Here is a 16,867-nt window from a genome sequence, read left to right on the forward strand (position 1 = left end):
CTTTTGAATTTAATTCCGATGCAATTTATGTGCTTAATCGTGAATAAGACGGTCCATGGGATACAGTAAACGTGATGTGAAGCATCGGAATCTAAAACTGGACTCACAGGAGACGTTCAAATCGTAGAAAGTTAGAGTGTCAGTCCGCTTGTACTTAAGTCGGCATTGTGCCTTTTGAATTAAATTCCGATGCAATTTCTGTGTTACATCGTCAATAAGACGGTCTAAGGGATACAGTAAACCTGAAGTGAAGCATCGGAATCTAAAACTGGACTCACAGGAGAGGTTCAAATCATAGAAAGTTCAAGTGTCTGTCCTCTTGTACTTAAGTCGGCATTGTGCCATTTGTATTAAATTCGGATGCAATTTCTGTGTTTCATCATCAATAAGAAGGTCCAATGGATACAGTAAACCTGAAGTGAAGCATCGGAATGTAAAACTGGACTCACAGCAGAGGTTCAAATCATAGAAAGTTAGAGGGTCAGACCTATCGTACTTAAGCCAGCATTGTGCGTTTTGTATTAAATTCGGATGCAATTTCTGTGTGTCATCGTCAAGATGGAGGTCCAAGGGATACAGTAAACCTGAAGTGAAGCACCGGAATCTAAAACTGGACTCACAGGAGAGTTTCAAATCATAGAAAGTTAGAGTGTCTGTCCTCTTGTACTTAAATCGGCATTGTGCCTTTTGTATTAAGTTCAGATGCAATTTCTGTGTTTCATCGTCAGTAAGAAAGTCAAAGGGATACAGTAAACCTGAAGTGAAGCATCGGAATCTAAAGCTGGACTCACAGGAGAGGTTCATATCATAGAAAGTTAGAGTGTCAGTACTCTTGTACTTATGTCGGCGTTGTGCCTTTTGAATTTAATTGCGATGCAATTTCTGTGCTTCATCGTCAATAAGAAGGTCCAAGAGATACAGTAAACTTGAAGTGAAACATCGGAATCTAAAACTGGACTCACAGGAGAGGTTCAAATCATAGAAAGTTAGAGTGTCAGTCCTCTTGTACTTCAGTCGGCATTGAGGCTTTTGAATTTAATTCCGATGCAATTTCCGTGCGACATCGTCAATAAGAAAGTCCAAGGTATACAGTAAACCTGAAGTGAAGCATCGGAATCTAAAACTGGACTCACAGGAGAGTTTCAAATCATAGATCGTTAGAGAGTCAGTCCTCTTGTACTTAAGTCGGCATTGTGCCTTTTGTATTAAATTCGGATGAAATTTCTGTATTTCTCCGCCAATAAGAAGGCCCAAGGGATACAGTAAACCTGAAGTGATGCATCGGAATCTAAAACTGGACTCACAGGAGAGTTTCAAATCATAGAACGTTAGAGTGTCAGTACTCTTGTACTTAAGCCGGCATTGTGAATTTTGAATTATTTCCGATGCAATTTCTGTGCTTCATCGTCAATAAGAAGGTTCAAGGGATACCGTAAAGCTGAAGTGAAGCATCGGAATCTAAACTGGACTCACAGGAGAGTTTCAAATCATAGAAAGTTAGAGTGTCAGTCCCCTTGTACTTATGTCGGCGTTGTGCCTTTTGAATTTAATTCCGATGCAATTTCTGTGCTTCATCGTCAATAAGAAGGTCCAAGGGATACAGTAAACCTGAAGTGAAGCATCTGAATCTAAAACTGGACTCACAGGAGAATTTCAAATCATAGAAAGTTATAGTGTCAGTCCTCTTGTACTGAAGTCGGCATAGTGCCTTTTGTATTAAATTCGGATGCAATTTCGGTGTGTCATCGTCAATAAGGAGGTCCAAGGGATACAGTAAACCTGAAGTGAAGCATCGGAATGTAAAACTGGACTCACAGGAGAGGTTCAAATCATACAAAGTTAGAGAGTCAGTCCTCTTGTACGTAAGTCCGCATTGAGCCTTTTGAATTAAATTCCGATGCAATTTATAAGCTCCATCGTCAATAAGAAGATCCATGGGATACAGTAAACGTGAAGTGAAGCATCGGAATCCAAAACTGGACTCAAAGGAGACGTTCAAATCGTAGAAAGTTAGAGTGTCGGTCCTCTTGTACTTAAGTCGGCATTGTGCCTTTTGAATTTAATTTGATGCAATTTTGTGTTTCATCGTCAATACGAAGGTCCAAGGGATACAGTAAACCTGAAGTGAAGCATCGGAATCTAAAACTGGACTCAAAGGAGACGTTCAAATCGTAGAAAGTTAGAGTGTCAGTCCTCTTGTACTTAAGCCGGCATTGTGAAATTTGAATTATTTCCGATGCAATTTCTGTGATTCATCGTCAATAAGAAGGTCCAAGGTATACAGTAAACCTGAAGTGAAGCATCGGAATCTAAAGCTGGACTCACAGGAGAGGTTCATATCATAGAAAGTTAGAGTGTCAGTCCTCTTGTACTTATGTCGGCGTTGTGCCTTTTGAATTTAATTCCGATGCAATTTCTGTGCTTCATCGTCAATACGATGGTCCAAGGGATAAAGTAAACCTGAAGTAAAGCATCGGAATCTAAAACTGAACTCACAGGTGAGTTTCAAATCATAGAAAGTTAGAGTGTCAGTCCTCTTGTACTTAAGTCGGCATTGTGCTTTTGTATTAAATTCGGATGCAATTTCTGTATTTCATCGTCAATAAGAAGGTCCAGGGGATACAGTAAACCTGAAGTGAAGCATCGGAATCTAAAACTGGTCTCACAGGAGAGTTTCAATTCTTAGAAAGTTAGAGTGTCAGTCCCCTTGTACTTAAGTCGGCATTGTGCTTTTTGAATTTAATTCCGACGCAATTTCTGTGCTTCACCGTCAATAAGAAGGTCCAAGGGATACAGTAAACCTGAAGTGAAGCATCGGAATCTAAAAGTGGACTGACAGGAGAGTTTCAAATCATAGAATGTTAGAGTGTTAGTCCTCTTGTACTTAAGTCGGCTTTGTGCCTTTTGTATTAAATTCGGATGCAATTTCTGTATTTCATCGTCAATAAGAAGGTCCAGGGGATACAGTAAACCTGAAGTGTAGCATCGGAATCTAAAACTGGACTCACAGGACAGTTTCAAATCATTGAGAGTTATAGTGTCAGTCCTCTTGTACTTAAATCGGCATTGTGTCTTTTGTCTTAATTTCGGATGCAATTTCTGTATTTCATCGTCAATAAAAGGTCAAAGGGATACAGTAAACCTGAAGTGAAGCATCGGAATCTAAAAATGGACTCACGGAACAGTTTCAAATCATAATATGTTAGAGTGTCAGTCCTCTTGTACTTAAGTCGGCATTATGCCTTTTGTATTAAATTCGGATGCAATTTCTGTGTTTCATCGTCAATAAGGAGGTCCAAGGGATACAGTAAAACTGAAGTGAAGCATTGGAATCTAAAACTGGACTCACAGGAGAGTTTCAAATCATAGAAAGTTAGAGTGTCAGTCCCCTTGTACTTATGTCGGCGTTGTGCCTTTTGAATTTAATTCCGATGCAATTTCTGTGCTTCATCGTCAATAAGAAGGTCCAAGGGATACAGTAAACCTGAAGTGAAGCATCGGAATCTAAAACTGGAGTCACAGGTGAGGTTCAAATCATAGAAAGTTAGAGTGTCTGTCCTCTTGTACTTCAGTCGGCATTGAGGCTTTTGAATTTAATTCCGATGCAATTTCCGTGCGACATCGTCAATAAGAAAGTCCAAGGTATACAGTAAACCTGAAGTGAAGCATCGGAATCTAAAACTGGACTCACAGGAGAGTTTCAAATCATAGAACGTTAGAGTGTCAGTCCTCTTGTACTTAAGTCGGCATTGTGCCTTTTGTATTAAATTCGGATGCAATTTCTGTATTTCTTCGTCAATAAGAAGGTCCAAGGGATACAGTAAACCTGAAGTGAAGCATCGGAATCTAAAACTGGACTCACAGGAGAGTTTCAAATCATAGAAAGTTAGAGTGTCAGTCCCCTTGTACTTATGTCGGCGTTGTGCCTTTTGAATTTAATTCCGATGCAATTTCTGTGCTTCATCGTCAATAAGAAGGTCCAAGGGATACAGTAAACCTGAAGTGAAGCATCGGAATCTAAAACTGGACTCACAGGAGAGGTTCAAATCATAAAAAGTTAGAGTGTCTGTCCTCTTGTACTTCAGTCGGCATTGAGGCTTTTGAATTTAATTCCGATGCAATTTCCGTGCGACATCGTCAATAAGAAAGTCCAAGGGATACAGTAAACCTGAAGTGAAGCATCGGAATCTAAAACTGGACTCACAGGACAGTTTCAAATCATAGAACGTTGGGGTGTCAGTCCTCTTGTACTTAAGTCGGCATTGTGCCTTTTGTATTAAATTCGGGTGAAATTTCTGAATTTCTTCGTCAATAAAAACGTCCAAGGGATACAGTGAACCTGAAGTGAAGCATCGGAATCTAAAACTGGACTCACAGGAGACGTTCAAATCGTAGAAAGTTAGAGTGTCAGTCCTCTTGTACTTAAGTCGGCATTGTGCCTTTTGAATTTAATTCCGATGCAATTTCTGTGTTTCATCGTCAGTAAGAAAGTCAAAGGGATACAGTAAACCTGAAGTGAAGCATCGGAATCTAAAACTGGACTCACAGGAGAGGTTCATATCATAGATAGTTAGAGTGTCAGTCCTCTTGTACTGAAATCGGCATTGTGCCTTTTGTATAAATTCGGATGCAATATCTGTGTTACATCGCCAATAAGAAGGTCAAAGGGATACAATAAACATGAAGTGAAGAATCGGAATCTAAAACTGGACTCACAGGAGAGGTTCAAATCATAGAAAGTTAGAGTGTCAGTCCTCTTGTACTTAAGCCGGCATTTTGAATTTTGAATTATTTCCGATGCAATTTCTGTGCTTCATAGTCAATAAGAAGATCCAAGGTATACAGTAAACCTGAAGTGAAGCATCGGAATCTAAAACTGGACTCACAGGAGAGGTTCATATCATAGAAAGTTAAAGTGTCAGTCCTCTTGTACTTATGTCGGTGTTGTGCTTTTTGAATTTAATTCCGATGCAATTTTTGGGTTCCATCGTCAATACGATGGTCCAAGGGATACAGTAAACCTGAAGTAAAGCATGGGAATCTAAAACTGAACTCACAGGAGAGTTCCAAATCATAGAAAGTTAGAGTGTCAGTCCTCTTGTACTTAAGATGGCATTGTGCCTATTGTATTAAATTCAGATGCAATTTCTGTGTTTCATCGTCAGTAAGAAAGTCAAAGGGATACAGTAAACCTGAAGTGAAACATCGGAATCTAAAACTGGACTCACAGGAGAGGTTCAAATCATAGAAAGTTAGAGTGTCAGTCCTCTTGTACTTAAGTCGGCATTATGCCTTTTGTATTAAATTCCGATGCAATTTCTGTGTTTCATCGTCAATAAGGAGGTCCAAGGGATACAGTAAACCTGAAGAGAAGCATCGGAATCTAAAACTGGACTCACAGGGGAGTTTCAAATCATAGAAAGTTAGAGTGTCGGTCCCCTTGTACTTATGTCGGCGTTGTGCCATTTGAATTTAATTCCGATGCAATTTCTGTGTTTAATCGCCAATAAGAAGGTCAAAGGGATACAATAAACCTGAAGTGAAGCATCGGAATCTAAAACTGGTCTCACATGAGAGGTTCAAATCATAGAATCTTAGAGTGTCAGTCCTCTTGTACTTAAGACGGCATTGTGCCTTTTGTATTAAATTCGGATGAAATTTCTGTATTTCATCGTCAATAAGAAGGTCCAGGGGATGCAGTAAACCTGAAGTGAAGCATCGGAATCTAAAACTGGTCTCACAGGAGAGTTTCAATTCATAGAAAGTTAGAGTGTCAGTCCTCTTGTACTTAAGTCGGCATTGTGCTTTTTGAATTTAATTCCGACGCAATTTCTGTGCTTCTTCGTCAATAAGAAGGTCCAAGGGATACAGTAAACCTGAAGTGAAGCATCGGAATCTAAAACTGGACTGACAGGAGAGTTTCAAATCATAGAATGTTAGAGTGTTAGTCCTCTTGTACTTAAGTCGGCATTGTGCCTTTTGTATTAAATTTGGATGCAATTTCTGTATTTCATCGTCAATAAGAAGGTCCAAGGGATACAGTAAACCTGAAGTGAAGCAACGGAATCTAAAACTGGACTCACAGGACAGTTTAAAATCATTGAGAGTTATAGTGTCAGTCCTCTTGTACTTAAATCGGCATTGTGTCTTTTGTCTTAATTTCGGATGCAATTTCTGTATTTCATCGTCAATAAAAGGTCAAAGGGATACAGTAAACGTGAAGTGAAGCATCGGAATCTAAAACTGGACTCACGGAACAGTTTCAAATTATAATATGTTAGAGTGTCAGTCCTCTTGTACTGAAGTCGGCATTGTGCCTTTTGTATTAAATTCGGATGCAATTTCTGTGTTTCATCGCCAATAAGAAGGTCAAAGGGATACAATAAACCTGAAGTGAAGCATCGGAACCTAAAACTGGACTCACAGGACACGTTCAAATCGTAGAAAGTATGAGTGTCAGTCCTCTTGTACTTATGTCGGCATTGTGCCTTTTGAATTTAATTCCGACGCAATTTCTGTGCTTCATCGTCAATAAGAAGGTCCAAGGTATACTGTAAACCTGAAGTGAAGCATCGGAATCTAAAACTGGACTCACAGGAGACGTTCAAATCGTAGAAAGTTTGAGTGTCAGTCCTCTTGTACTTAAGTCGGCATTGTGCCTTTTGTATTAAATTCGGATGCAATTTCTGTGTTACATCGTGAATAAGAAGGTCCAATGGATACAGTAAACCTGAAGTGAAGCATCGGAATGTAAAACTGTACTCACGGCAAAGGTTCAAATCATAGAAGGTTACAGGGTCAGTTCTCTCGTACTTAAGTCGGCATTGTGCTTTTTGTATTAAATTCGGATGCAATTGCTGTGTTTCATCGTCAATAAGGAGGTCCAAGAGATACAGTAAACCTGAAGTGAAGCATCGGAATCTAAAACTGGACTCACAGGAGAGGTTCAAATCATTGAATCTTAACGCGTCAGTCCTCTCGTACTTAAGTCGGCATTGCGCCTTTTGTATTAAATTCGGATGGAATTTCTTTGTTTCATCGTCAATAAGAAGGTCCAATGGATACAGTAAACCTGAACTGAAACATCGGAATGTAAAACTGGACTCACAGCAGAGGTTAAAATCATAGAAAGTTAGAGGGTCAGTTCTCTTGTACTTAAGTCGGCATTGTGCCTTTTGTATTAAATTCGGATGCAATTTCTGTGTTTCATCGTCAATAAGGAGGTCCAAGGGATACAGTAAACCTGAAGTGCAGCATCGGAATCCAAAACTGGATTCAAAGAGGAGTTTCAAATCATACATAGTTAGAGTGTTAGTCCTCTTGTACTTAAGTCGGCATTGTGCCTTTTGTATTAAATTCAGATGCAATTTCTGTGTTTCATCGTCAATAAGAAAGACAAAGGGATACAGTAAACCTGAAGTGAAGCATCGGAATCTAAAACTGGACTCGCAGGAGAGGTTCATATCATAGAAAGTTAGAGTGTCAGTCCCCTTGTACTTAAGTCGGCATTGTGCTTTTGTATTAAATTCGAGTGCAATTTCTGTGTTTCATCGTCAATAAGAGGGTCCAAGGGATACAGTAAACCTGAAGTGAAGCATCGGAATCTAAAACTGGACCCACAGGAGAGTTTCAAATCATAGACAGTAAGAGTGTCAGTCGTCTTGTTCTTAAGTCGGCATTGTGCCTTTTGTATTAAATTCGGATGCAATTTCTGTGTTTCATCGTCAATAAGAAGGTCAAAGGGATACAGTAAACCTGAAGTGAAGCATCGGAATCTAAGACTGGACTCACAGGAGAGGTTCATATCATAGGAAGTTAGTGTTTCAGTCCTCTTGTACCTAAGTCGGCATTGTGCCTTTTCAATTTAATTACGACGCAATTTCTTTGCTTCTTCGTCAATACGAAGGTCCAAGGTATACATTAAACGTGAAGTGAAGCATCGGAATCTAAAACTGGACTCATAGGAGACGTTCAAATCGTAGAAAGTTACAGTGTCAGTCCTCTTGTACTTAAGTCGGCATTGTGCCTTTTGAATTTAATTCCGATGCAATTTCTGTGTTTCATCGTCAATATGAAGGTCCAAAGGTTACAGTAAACCTGAAGTGAAGCATCGGAATCTAAAACTGGACCCACAGGAGAGGTTCAAATCATAGAAACTTAGAGTGTCAGTCCTCTTGTACTTAAGTCGGCATTGTGCCTTTTGTATTAAATTCGGATGCAATTTCTGTGTTTAATCGATAATAAGAAGGTCCAATGGATACAGTAACCTGAAGTGAAGCATCGGAATGTAAAACTGGACTCACAGCAGAGGTTCAAATCATAGAAAGTTAGAGGGTCAGTCCCCTTGTACGTAAGAAGGCATTGTGCCTTTTGTATTAAATTCGGATGCAATTTCTGTATTTCATCGTCAATAAGAAGGTCCAAAGGATACAGTAAACCTGAATTGAAGCATCGGAATCTAAAACTGGACTCACAGGACAGTTTCAAATCATTGAGAGTTATAGTGTCAGTCCTCTTGTACTTAAATCGGCATTGTGCCTTTTGTATTAAATTCGGATGCAATTTCTGTATTTCATCGTCAATAAGAAGGTCCAAAGGATACAGTAAACCTGAAGTGAAGCATCGGAATCTAAAACTGGACTCACAGGACAGTTTCAAATCATTGAGAGTTATAGTGTCAGTCCTCTTGTACTTAAATCGGCATTGTGTCTTTTGTCTTAATTTCGGATGCAATTTCTGTATTTCATCGTCAATAAAAGGTCAAAGGGATACAGTAAACGTGAAGTGAAGCATCGGAATCTAAAACTGGACTCACGGAACAGTTTCAAATTATAATATGTTAGAGTGTCAGTCCTCTGGTACTGAAGTCGGCATTGTGCCTTTTGTATTAAATTCGGATGCAATTTCTGTGTTTCATCGCCAATAAGAAGGTCAAAGGGATACAATAAACCTGAAGTGAAGCATCGGAACCTAAAACTGGACTCACAGGACACGTTCAAATCGTAGAAAGTATGAGTGTCAGTCCTCTTGTACTTATGTCGGCATTGTGCCTTTTGAATTTAATTCCGACGCAATTTCTGTGCTTCATCGTCAATAAGAAGGTCCAAGGTATACTGTAAACCTGAAGTGAAGCATCGGAATCTAAAACTGGACTCACAGGAGACGTTCAAATCGTAGAAAGTTTGAGTGTCAGTCCTCTTGTACTTATGTCGGCATTGTGCCTTTTGTATTAAATTCGGATGCAATTTCTGTGTTACATCGTGAATAAGAAGGTCCAATGGATACAGTAAACCTGAAGTGAAGCATCGGAATGTAAAACTTTACTCACGGCAAAGGTTCAAATCATAGAAGGTTACAGGGTCAGTTCTCTCGTACTTAAGTCGGCATTGTGCTTTTTGTATTAAATTCGGATGCAATTGCTGTGTTTCATCGTCAATAAGGAGGTCCAAGAGATACAGTAAACCTGAAGTGAAGCATCGGAATCTAAAACTGGACTCACAGGAGAGGTTCAAATCATTGAATCTTAACGCGTCAGTCCTCTCGTACTTAAGTCGGCATTGCGCCTTTTGTATTAAATTCGGATGGAATTTCTTTGTTTCATCGTCAATAAGAAGGTCCAATGGATACAGTAAACCTGAACTGAAACATCGGAATGTAAAACTGGACTCACAGCAGAGGTTAAAATCATAGAAAGTTAGAGGGTCAGTTCTCTTGTACTTAAGTCGGCATTGTGCCTTTTGTATTAAATTCGGATGCAATTTCTGTGTTTCATCGTCAATAAGGAGGTCCAAGGGATACAGTAAACCTGAAGTGCAGCATCGGAATCCAAAACTGGATTCAAAGAGGAGTTTTAAATCATACATAGTTAGAGTGTTAGTCCTCTTGTACTTAAGTCGGCATTGTGCCTTTTGTATTAAATTCAGATGCAATTTCTGTGGTTCATCGTCAATAAGAAAGACAAAGGGATACAGTAAACCTGAAGTGAAGCATCGGAAACTAAAACTGGACTCGCAGGAGAGGTTCATATCATAGAAAGTTAGAGTGTCAGTGCCCTTGTACTTAAGTCGGCATTGTGCTTTTGTATTAAATTCGAGTGCAATTTCTGTGTTTCATCGTCAATAAGAGGGTCCAAGGGATACAGTAAACCTGAAGTGAAGCATCGGAATCTAAAACTGGACCCACAGGAGAGTTTCAAATCATAGACAGTAAGAGTGTCAGTCGTCTTGTACTTAAGTCGGCATTGTGCCTTTTGTATTAAATTCGGATGCAATTTCTGTGTTTCATCGTCAATAAGAAGGTCAAAGGGATACAGTAAACCTGAAGTGAAGCATCGGAATCTAAGACTGGACTCACAGGAGAGGTTCATATCATAGGAAGTTAGTGTTTCAGTCCTCTTGTACCTAAGTCGGCATTGTGCCTTTTCAATTTAATTACGACGTAATTTCTTTGCTTCTTCGTCAATACGAAGGTCCAAGGTATACATTAAACGTGAAGTGAAGCATCGGAATCTAAAACTGGACTCACAGGAGACGTTCAAATCGTAGAAAGTTACAGTGTCAGTCCTCTTGTACTTAAGTCGGCATAGTGCCTTTTGAATTTAATTCCGATGCAATTTCTGTGTTTCATCGACAATATGAAGGTCCAAAGGTTACAGTAAACCTGAAGTGAAGCATCGGAATCTAAAACTGGACCCACAGGAGAGGTTCAAATCATAGAAACTTAGAGTGTCAGTCCTCTTGTACTTAAGTCGGCATTGTGCCTTTTGTATTAAATTCGGATGCAATTTCTGTGTTTAATCGATAATAAGAAGGTCCAATGGATACAGTAACCTGAAGTGAAGCATCGGAATGTAAAACTGGACTCACAGCAGAGGTTCAAATCATAGAAAGTTAGAGGGTCAGTCCCCATGTACGTAAGAAGGCATTGTGCCTTTTGTATTAAATTCGGATGCAATTTCTGTGTTTCATCGTCAATAAGAAGGTCCAAAGGATACAGTAAACCTGAAGTGAAGCATCGGAATCTAAAACTGGACTCACAGGACAGTTTCAAATCATTGAGAGTTATAGTGTCAGTCTTCTTGTACTTAAATCGGCATTGTGTCTTTTGTCTTAATTTCGGATGCAATTTCTGTATTTCATCGTCAATAAAAGGTCAAAGGGATACAGTAAACGTGAAGTGAAGCATCGGAATCTAAAATAGGACTCACGGAACAGTTTCAAATCATAATATGTTAGAGTGTCAGTCCTCTTGTACTGAAGTCGGCATTGTGCCATTTGTATTAAATTCGGATGCAATTCCTGTGTTTCATCGCCAATAAGAAGGTCAAAGGGATACAATAAACCTGAAGTAAAGCATCGGAACCTAAAACTGGACTCACAGCAGAGGTTCAAATCATTGAAAGTTAGAGTGTCAGTCCTCTTGTACTTAAGTCGGCATTGTGCTTCTTGAATTTAATTCCGACGCAATTTCTGTGCTTCATCGTCAATAAGAAGGTCCAAGGTATACTGTAAAACTGAAGTGAAGCATCGGAATCTAAAACTGGACTCACAGGAGAGGTTCAAATCATAGAATCTTAGAGTGTCAGTCCTCTTGTACTTAAGTCGGCATTGTGCCTTTTGTATTAGATTCGGATGCAATTGCTGTGTTTCATCGTCAATAAGGAGGTCCAAGAGATACAGTAAACCTGAAGTGAAGCATCGGAATCTACAACTGGACTCACAGGAGAGGTTCTCATCACAGAATCTTAACGTGTCAGTCCTCTCGTACTTAAGTCGGCATTGCGCCTTTTGTATTAAATTCGGATGCAATTTCTGTGTTTCATCGTCAATAAGAAGGTCCAATGGATACAGTAAACCTGAACTGAAGCATCGGAATGTAAAACTGGACTCACAGCAGAGGTTAAAATCATAGAAAATTAGAGGGTCAGTCCTCTTGTACTTAAGTCGGCATTGTGCCTTTTGTATTAAATTCGGATGCAATTTCTATGTTTCATCGTCAATAAGGAGGTCCAAGGGATACAGTAAACCTGAAGTGCAGCATCGGAATCCAAAACTGTACTCAAAGAGGAGTTTCAAATCATACATAGTTAGAGTGTCAGTCCTCTTGTACTTAAGGCGGCATTGTGCCTTTTGTATTAAATTCAGATGCAATTTCTGTGTTTCATCGTCAATAAGAAAGTCAAAGGGATACAGTAAACCTGAAGTGAAGCATCGGAATCTAAAACTGGACTCGCAGGAGAGGTTCATATCATAGAAAGTTAGAGTGTCAGTCCCCTTGTACTTAAGTCGGCATTGTGCTTTTGTATTAAATTCGAGTGCAATTTCTGTGTTTCATCGTCAATAAGAGGGTCCAAGGGATACAGTAAACCTGAAGTGAAGCATCGGAATCTAAAACTGGACCCACAGGAGAGTTTCAAATCATAGACAGTAAGAGTGTCGGTCCTCTTGTACTTAGGTCGGCATTGTGTCTTTTGTATTAAATTCGGATGCAATTTCTGTGTTTCATCGTCAATAAGAAGGTCAATGGGATACAGTAAACCTGAAGTGAAGCATCGGAATCTAAGACTGGACTCACAGGAGAGGTTCATATCATAGGAAGTTAGTGTGTCAGTCCTCTTGTACCTAAGTCGGCATTGTGCCTTTTCAATTTAATTACGACGCAATTTCTTTGCTTCTTCGTCAATACGAAGGTCCAAGGTATACATTAAACGTGAAGTGAAGCATCGGAATCTAAAACTGGACTCACAGGAGACGTTCAAATCGTAGAAAGTTACAGTATCAGTCCTCTTGTACGTAAGTCGGCATTGTGCCTTTTGAATTTAATTCCGATGCAATTTCTGTGTTTCATCGTCAATATGAAGGTCCAAAGGATACAGTAAACCTGAAGCATCGGAATCTAAAACTGGACCCACAGGAGAGGGTCAAATCATAGAAACTTAGAGTGTCAGTCCTCTTGTAGTTAAGTCGGCATTGTGCCTTTTGTATTAAATTCGGATGCAATTTCTGTGTTTAATCGATAATAAGAAGGTCCAATGGATACAGTAACTTGAAGTGAAGCATCGGAATGTAAAACTGGACTAACAGCAGAGGTTCAAATCATAGAAAGTTAGAGGGTCAGTCCCCTTGTATGTAAGTCGGCATTGTGCCTTTTGTATTAAATTCGGATGCAATTTCTGTATTTCATCGTCAATAAGAAGGTCCAGGGGATACAGTAAACCTGAAGTGAAGCATCGGAATCTAAAACTGGACTCACAGGAGAGTTTCAAATCATTGAGAGTTGTAGTGTCAGTCCTCTTGTACTTAAATCGGCATTGAGTCTTTTGTCTTAATTCCGGATGCAATTTCTGTATTTCGTCGTCAATAAAAGGTCCAAGGGGTACAGTAAACCTGAAGTGAAGCATCGGAATCTAAAACTGGACTCACAGAACAGTTTCAAATCATAATAAGTTAGAGTTCCAGTCCTCTTGTTCTGAAGTCGGCATTGTGCCTTTTGTATTAAATTCGGATGCAATTTCTGTGTTTCATCGCCAATAATAAGGTCAAAGGGATACAATAAAATTGAAGTGAAGCATCGGAACCTAAAACTGGACTCACAGCAGAGGTTCAAATCATTGAAAGTTAGAGTGTCAGTCCTCTTGTACTTAAGTCGGCATTGTGCCTTTTGTATTAAATTCGGAAGCAATTTCTGTGTTTCATCGTCAATAAGAAGGTCCAAGAGATACTGTAAACCTGAAATGGAGCGTCGGAATGTAAAACTGGACTCACAGGAGAGGTTCAAATCATAGAAATTTAGAGAGTTAGTCCTCTTGTACGATAGTCGGCATTAAGCCTTTTGAATGAAATTACGATGCAATTTATGTGCTTCATCGTCAATAAGAAGGTCCATGGGATACAGTAAACGTGAAGTGAAGCATCGGAATCTAAAACTGGACTCACAGGAGACGTTCAAATCGTAGAAAGTTTGAGTGTCTGTCCTCTTGTACTTAAGTCGGCATTGTGCCTTTTGTATTAAATTCGGATGCAATTTCTGTGTTACATCGTGAATAAGAAGGTCCAATGGATACAGTAAACCTGAAGTGAAGCATCGGAATGTAAAACATTACTCACGGCAGAGGTTCAAATCATAGAAAGTTACAGGGTCAGTTCTCTCGTACTTAAGTCGGCATTGTGCCTTTTGTATTAAATTCGGATGCAATTTCTGTGTTTCATCGTAAATAAGGAGGTCCAAGAGTTACAGTAAACCTGAAGTGAAGCATCGGAATCTAAAACTGGACTCACAGGAGAGGTTGAAATCATAGAAAGTTAGAGTGTCTGTCCTCTTGTACTTAAGTCGGCATTGAGCCTTGTGAATTTAATTCCGATGCAATTTCCGTGCTCCATCGTCAATATGAAAGTCCACGGTATACAGTAAACCTGAAGTGAAGCATCGGAATCTGAAACTGGATTCACAGGAGAGTTTCAAATCATAGCACGTTAGAGTGTCAGTATTCTTGTACTTAAGTCGGCATTGTGCCATTTGTATTAAATTCGGATGCAATTTCTGTATTTCTTCGTCAATAATAAGGTCCGAGGGATACAGTAAACGTGAAGTGAAGCATCGGAATCTAAAACTGGACTCACAGGAGAGTTTCAAATCGTAGATAGTAATAGTGTCAGTCCTCTTGTACTTAAGTCGGCATTGTGTCTTTTGTATTAATTTCGGATGCAATTTCACTATTTCATCGTCAATAAGAAGGTGCAAGGGATACAGTAAACCTGAAGTGAAGCATCGGAATCTAAAACTGGACTAACAGAACAGATTCAAATCATAGAAAGTTAGAGTGTCAGTCCTCTTGTACTGAAGTCGGCATTGTGCCTTTTGTATAAATTCGGATGCAATATCTGTGTTTCATCGCCAATAAGAAGGTCAAAGGTATACAATAAACCTGAAGTGAAGCATCGGAATCTAAAACCGGATCACAGGAGAGGTTCAAATCATAGAAAGTTAGAGGATCAGTCCTCTTGTACTTAAGTCGTCATTGTGAATTTTGAATTATTTCCGATGCAATTTCTGTGCTTCATCGTCAATAAGAAGGTCCAAGGGATACAGTAAACCTGAAGTGAAGCATCGGAATCTAAAACTGCACTCACAGGAGAGGAGCAAATCATTGAAAGTTAGAGTGTCAGTCCTCTTGTACTTAATTCGGCATTGTGCATTTAGAATTTAATTCCGACGCAATTTCTGGGCTTCATCGTCAATAAAAAGGTCCATGGTATACAGTAAACCAGAAAGGAAGCATCGGAATCTAAAACTGGTCTCACAGGAGAGGATCAAATCATAGAATCTTAGAGTGTCAGTCCTCTTGTACTTAAGTCGGCATTGTGCCTTTTGTATTAAATTCGGATGCAATTTCTGTATTTCATCGTCAATAAGAAGGTCCAGGGGATGCAGTAAACCTGAAGTGAAGCATCGGAATCTAAAACTGGTCTCACAGGAGAGTTTCAATTCAAAGAATGTTAGAGTGTCAGTCCTCTTGTACTTAAGTCGGCAATGTGCTTTTTGAATTTAATTCCGACGCAATCTCTGTGCTTCATCGTCAATAAGAAGGTCCAAGGGATACAGTAAACCTGAAGTGAAGCATCGGAATCTAAAACTGGACTGACAGGAGAGTTTCAAATCATAGAATGTTAGAGTGTTAGTCCTCTTGTACTTAAGTCGGCATTGTGCCTTTTGTATTAAATTCGGAAGCAATTTCTGTGTTTCATCGTCAATAAGAAGGTCCAAGAGATACTGTAAACTTGAAATGGAGCGTCGGAATGTAAAACTGGACTCACAGGAGAGGTTCAAATCATAGAAATTTAGAGAGTCAGTCCTCTTGTACGATAGTCGGCATTGAGCCTTTTGAATGAAATTGCGCTGCAATTTATGTGCTTCATCGTCAATAAGAAGGTCCAAGGTATACAGTAAACCTGAAGTGAAGCATCGGAATCTAAAACTGGACTCACAGGAGAGGTTCAAATCATTGAAAGTTAGAGTGTCAGTCCTCTTGTACTTAAGTCGGCATTGTGCCTTTTGCATTAAATTTGGATGCAATTTATGTGTTTCATCGCCAATAAGAAGGTCAAAGGGATACAATAAACCTGAAGTAAAGCATCGGAATTTAAAACTGGACTCACAGGAGAGGTTCTAATCATAGAAATTTAGAGTGTCAGCCCTCTTGTACTTATGTCGGCATTGTGCCTTTTGTATTAAATTCGGATGCAATTTCTGTGTTTCATCGTCAATAAGAAGGTCCAAGGGATACAGTAAACCTGAAGTAAAGCATCGGAATCTAAAACTGGAGTCACAGGAGAGGTTCAAAACATAGAAACTCAGAGTGTCAGTCCTCTTGTACATAAGTCGGCATTGTGCCTTTTCAATTTAATTCCGATGCAATTTTATTGCTTCATCGTCAATAAGAAGGTCCAAGGTATACAGTAAACCTGAAGTGAAGCATCGGAATCTAAAACTGGACTCACAGGAGAGGTTCAAATCATAGAAAGTTAGAGTGTCAGTCCTCTTGTACTTAAATCGGCATTGTGCCATTTGATTTTAATTCCGACGCAATTTCTGTGCTTCATCGTCAATAAGAAGATCCAAGGAATACAGTAAACCTGAAGTAAAGCATCGGAATCTAAAACTGGATTCACAGGAGACGTTCAATTCATAGAAAGATAGAGTGTCAGTCCTCTAGTACTTAAGTCGGCATTGTGCCTTTTGTATTAAATTCAAATGCAATTTCTGTGTTTCATCGCCAATACGAAGGTCCAAGGGATACTGTAAACCTGAAGTGAAGCATCGGAATGTAAAACTGGACTCACAGGAGGGGTTCAAATCATAGAATGTTAGA

This window comes from Schistocerca serialis, chromosome 10, assembly GCF_023864345.2.
Source record: "Schistocerca serialis cubense isolate TAMUIC-IGC-003099 chromosome 10, iqSchSeri2.2, whole genome shotgun sequence".
NCBI classification, from domain to species: Eukaryota; Metazoa; Arthropoda; class Insecta; order Orthoptera; family Acrididae; genus Schistocerca; species Schistocerca serialis.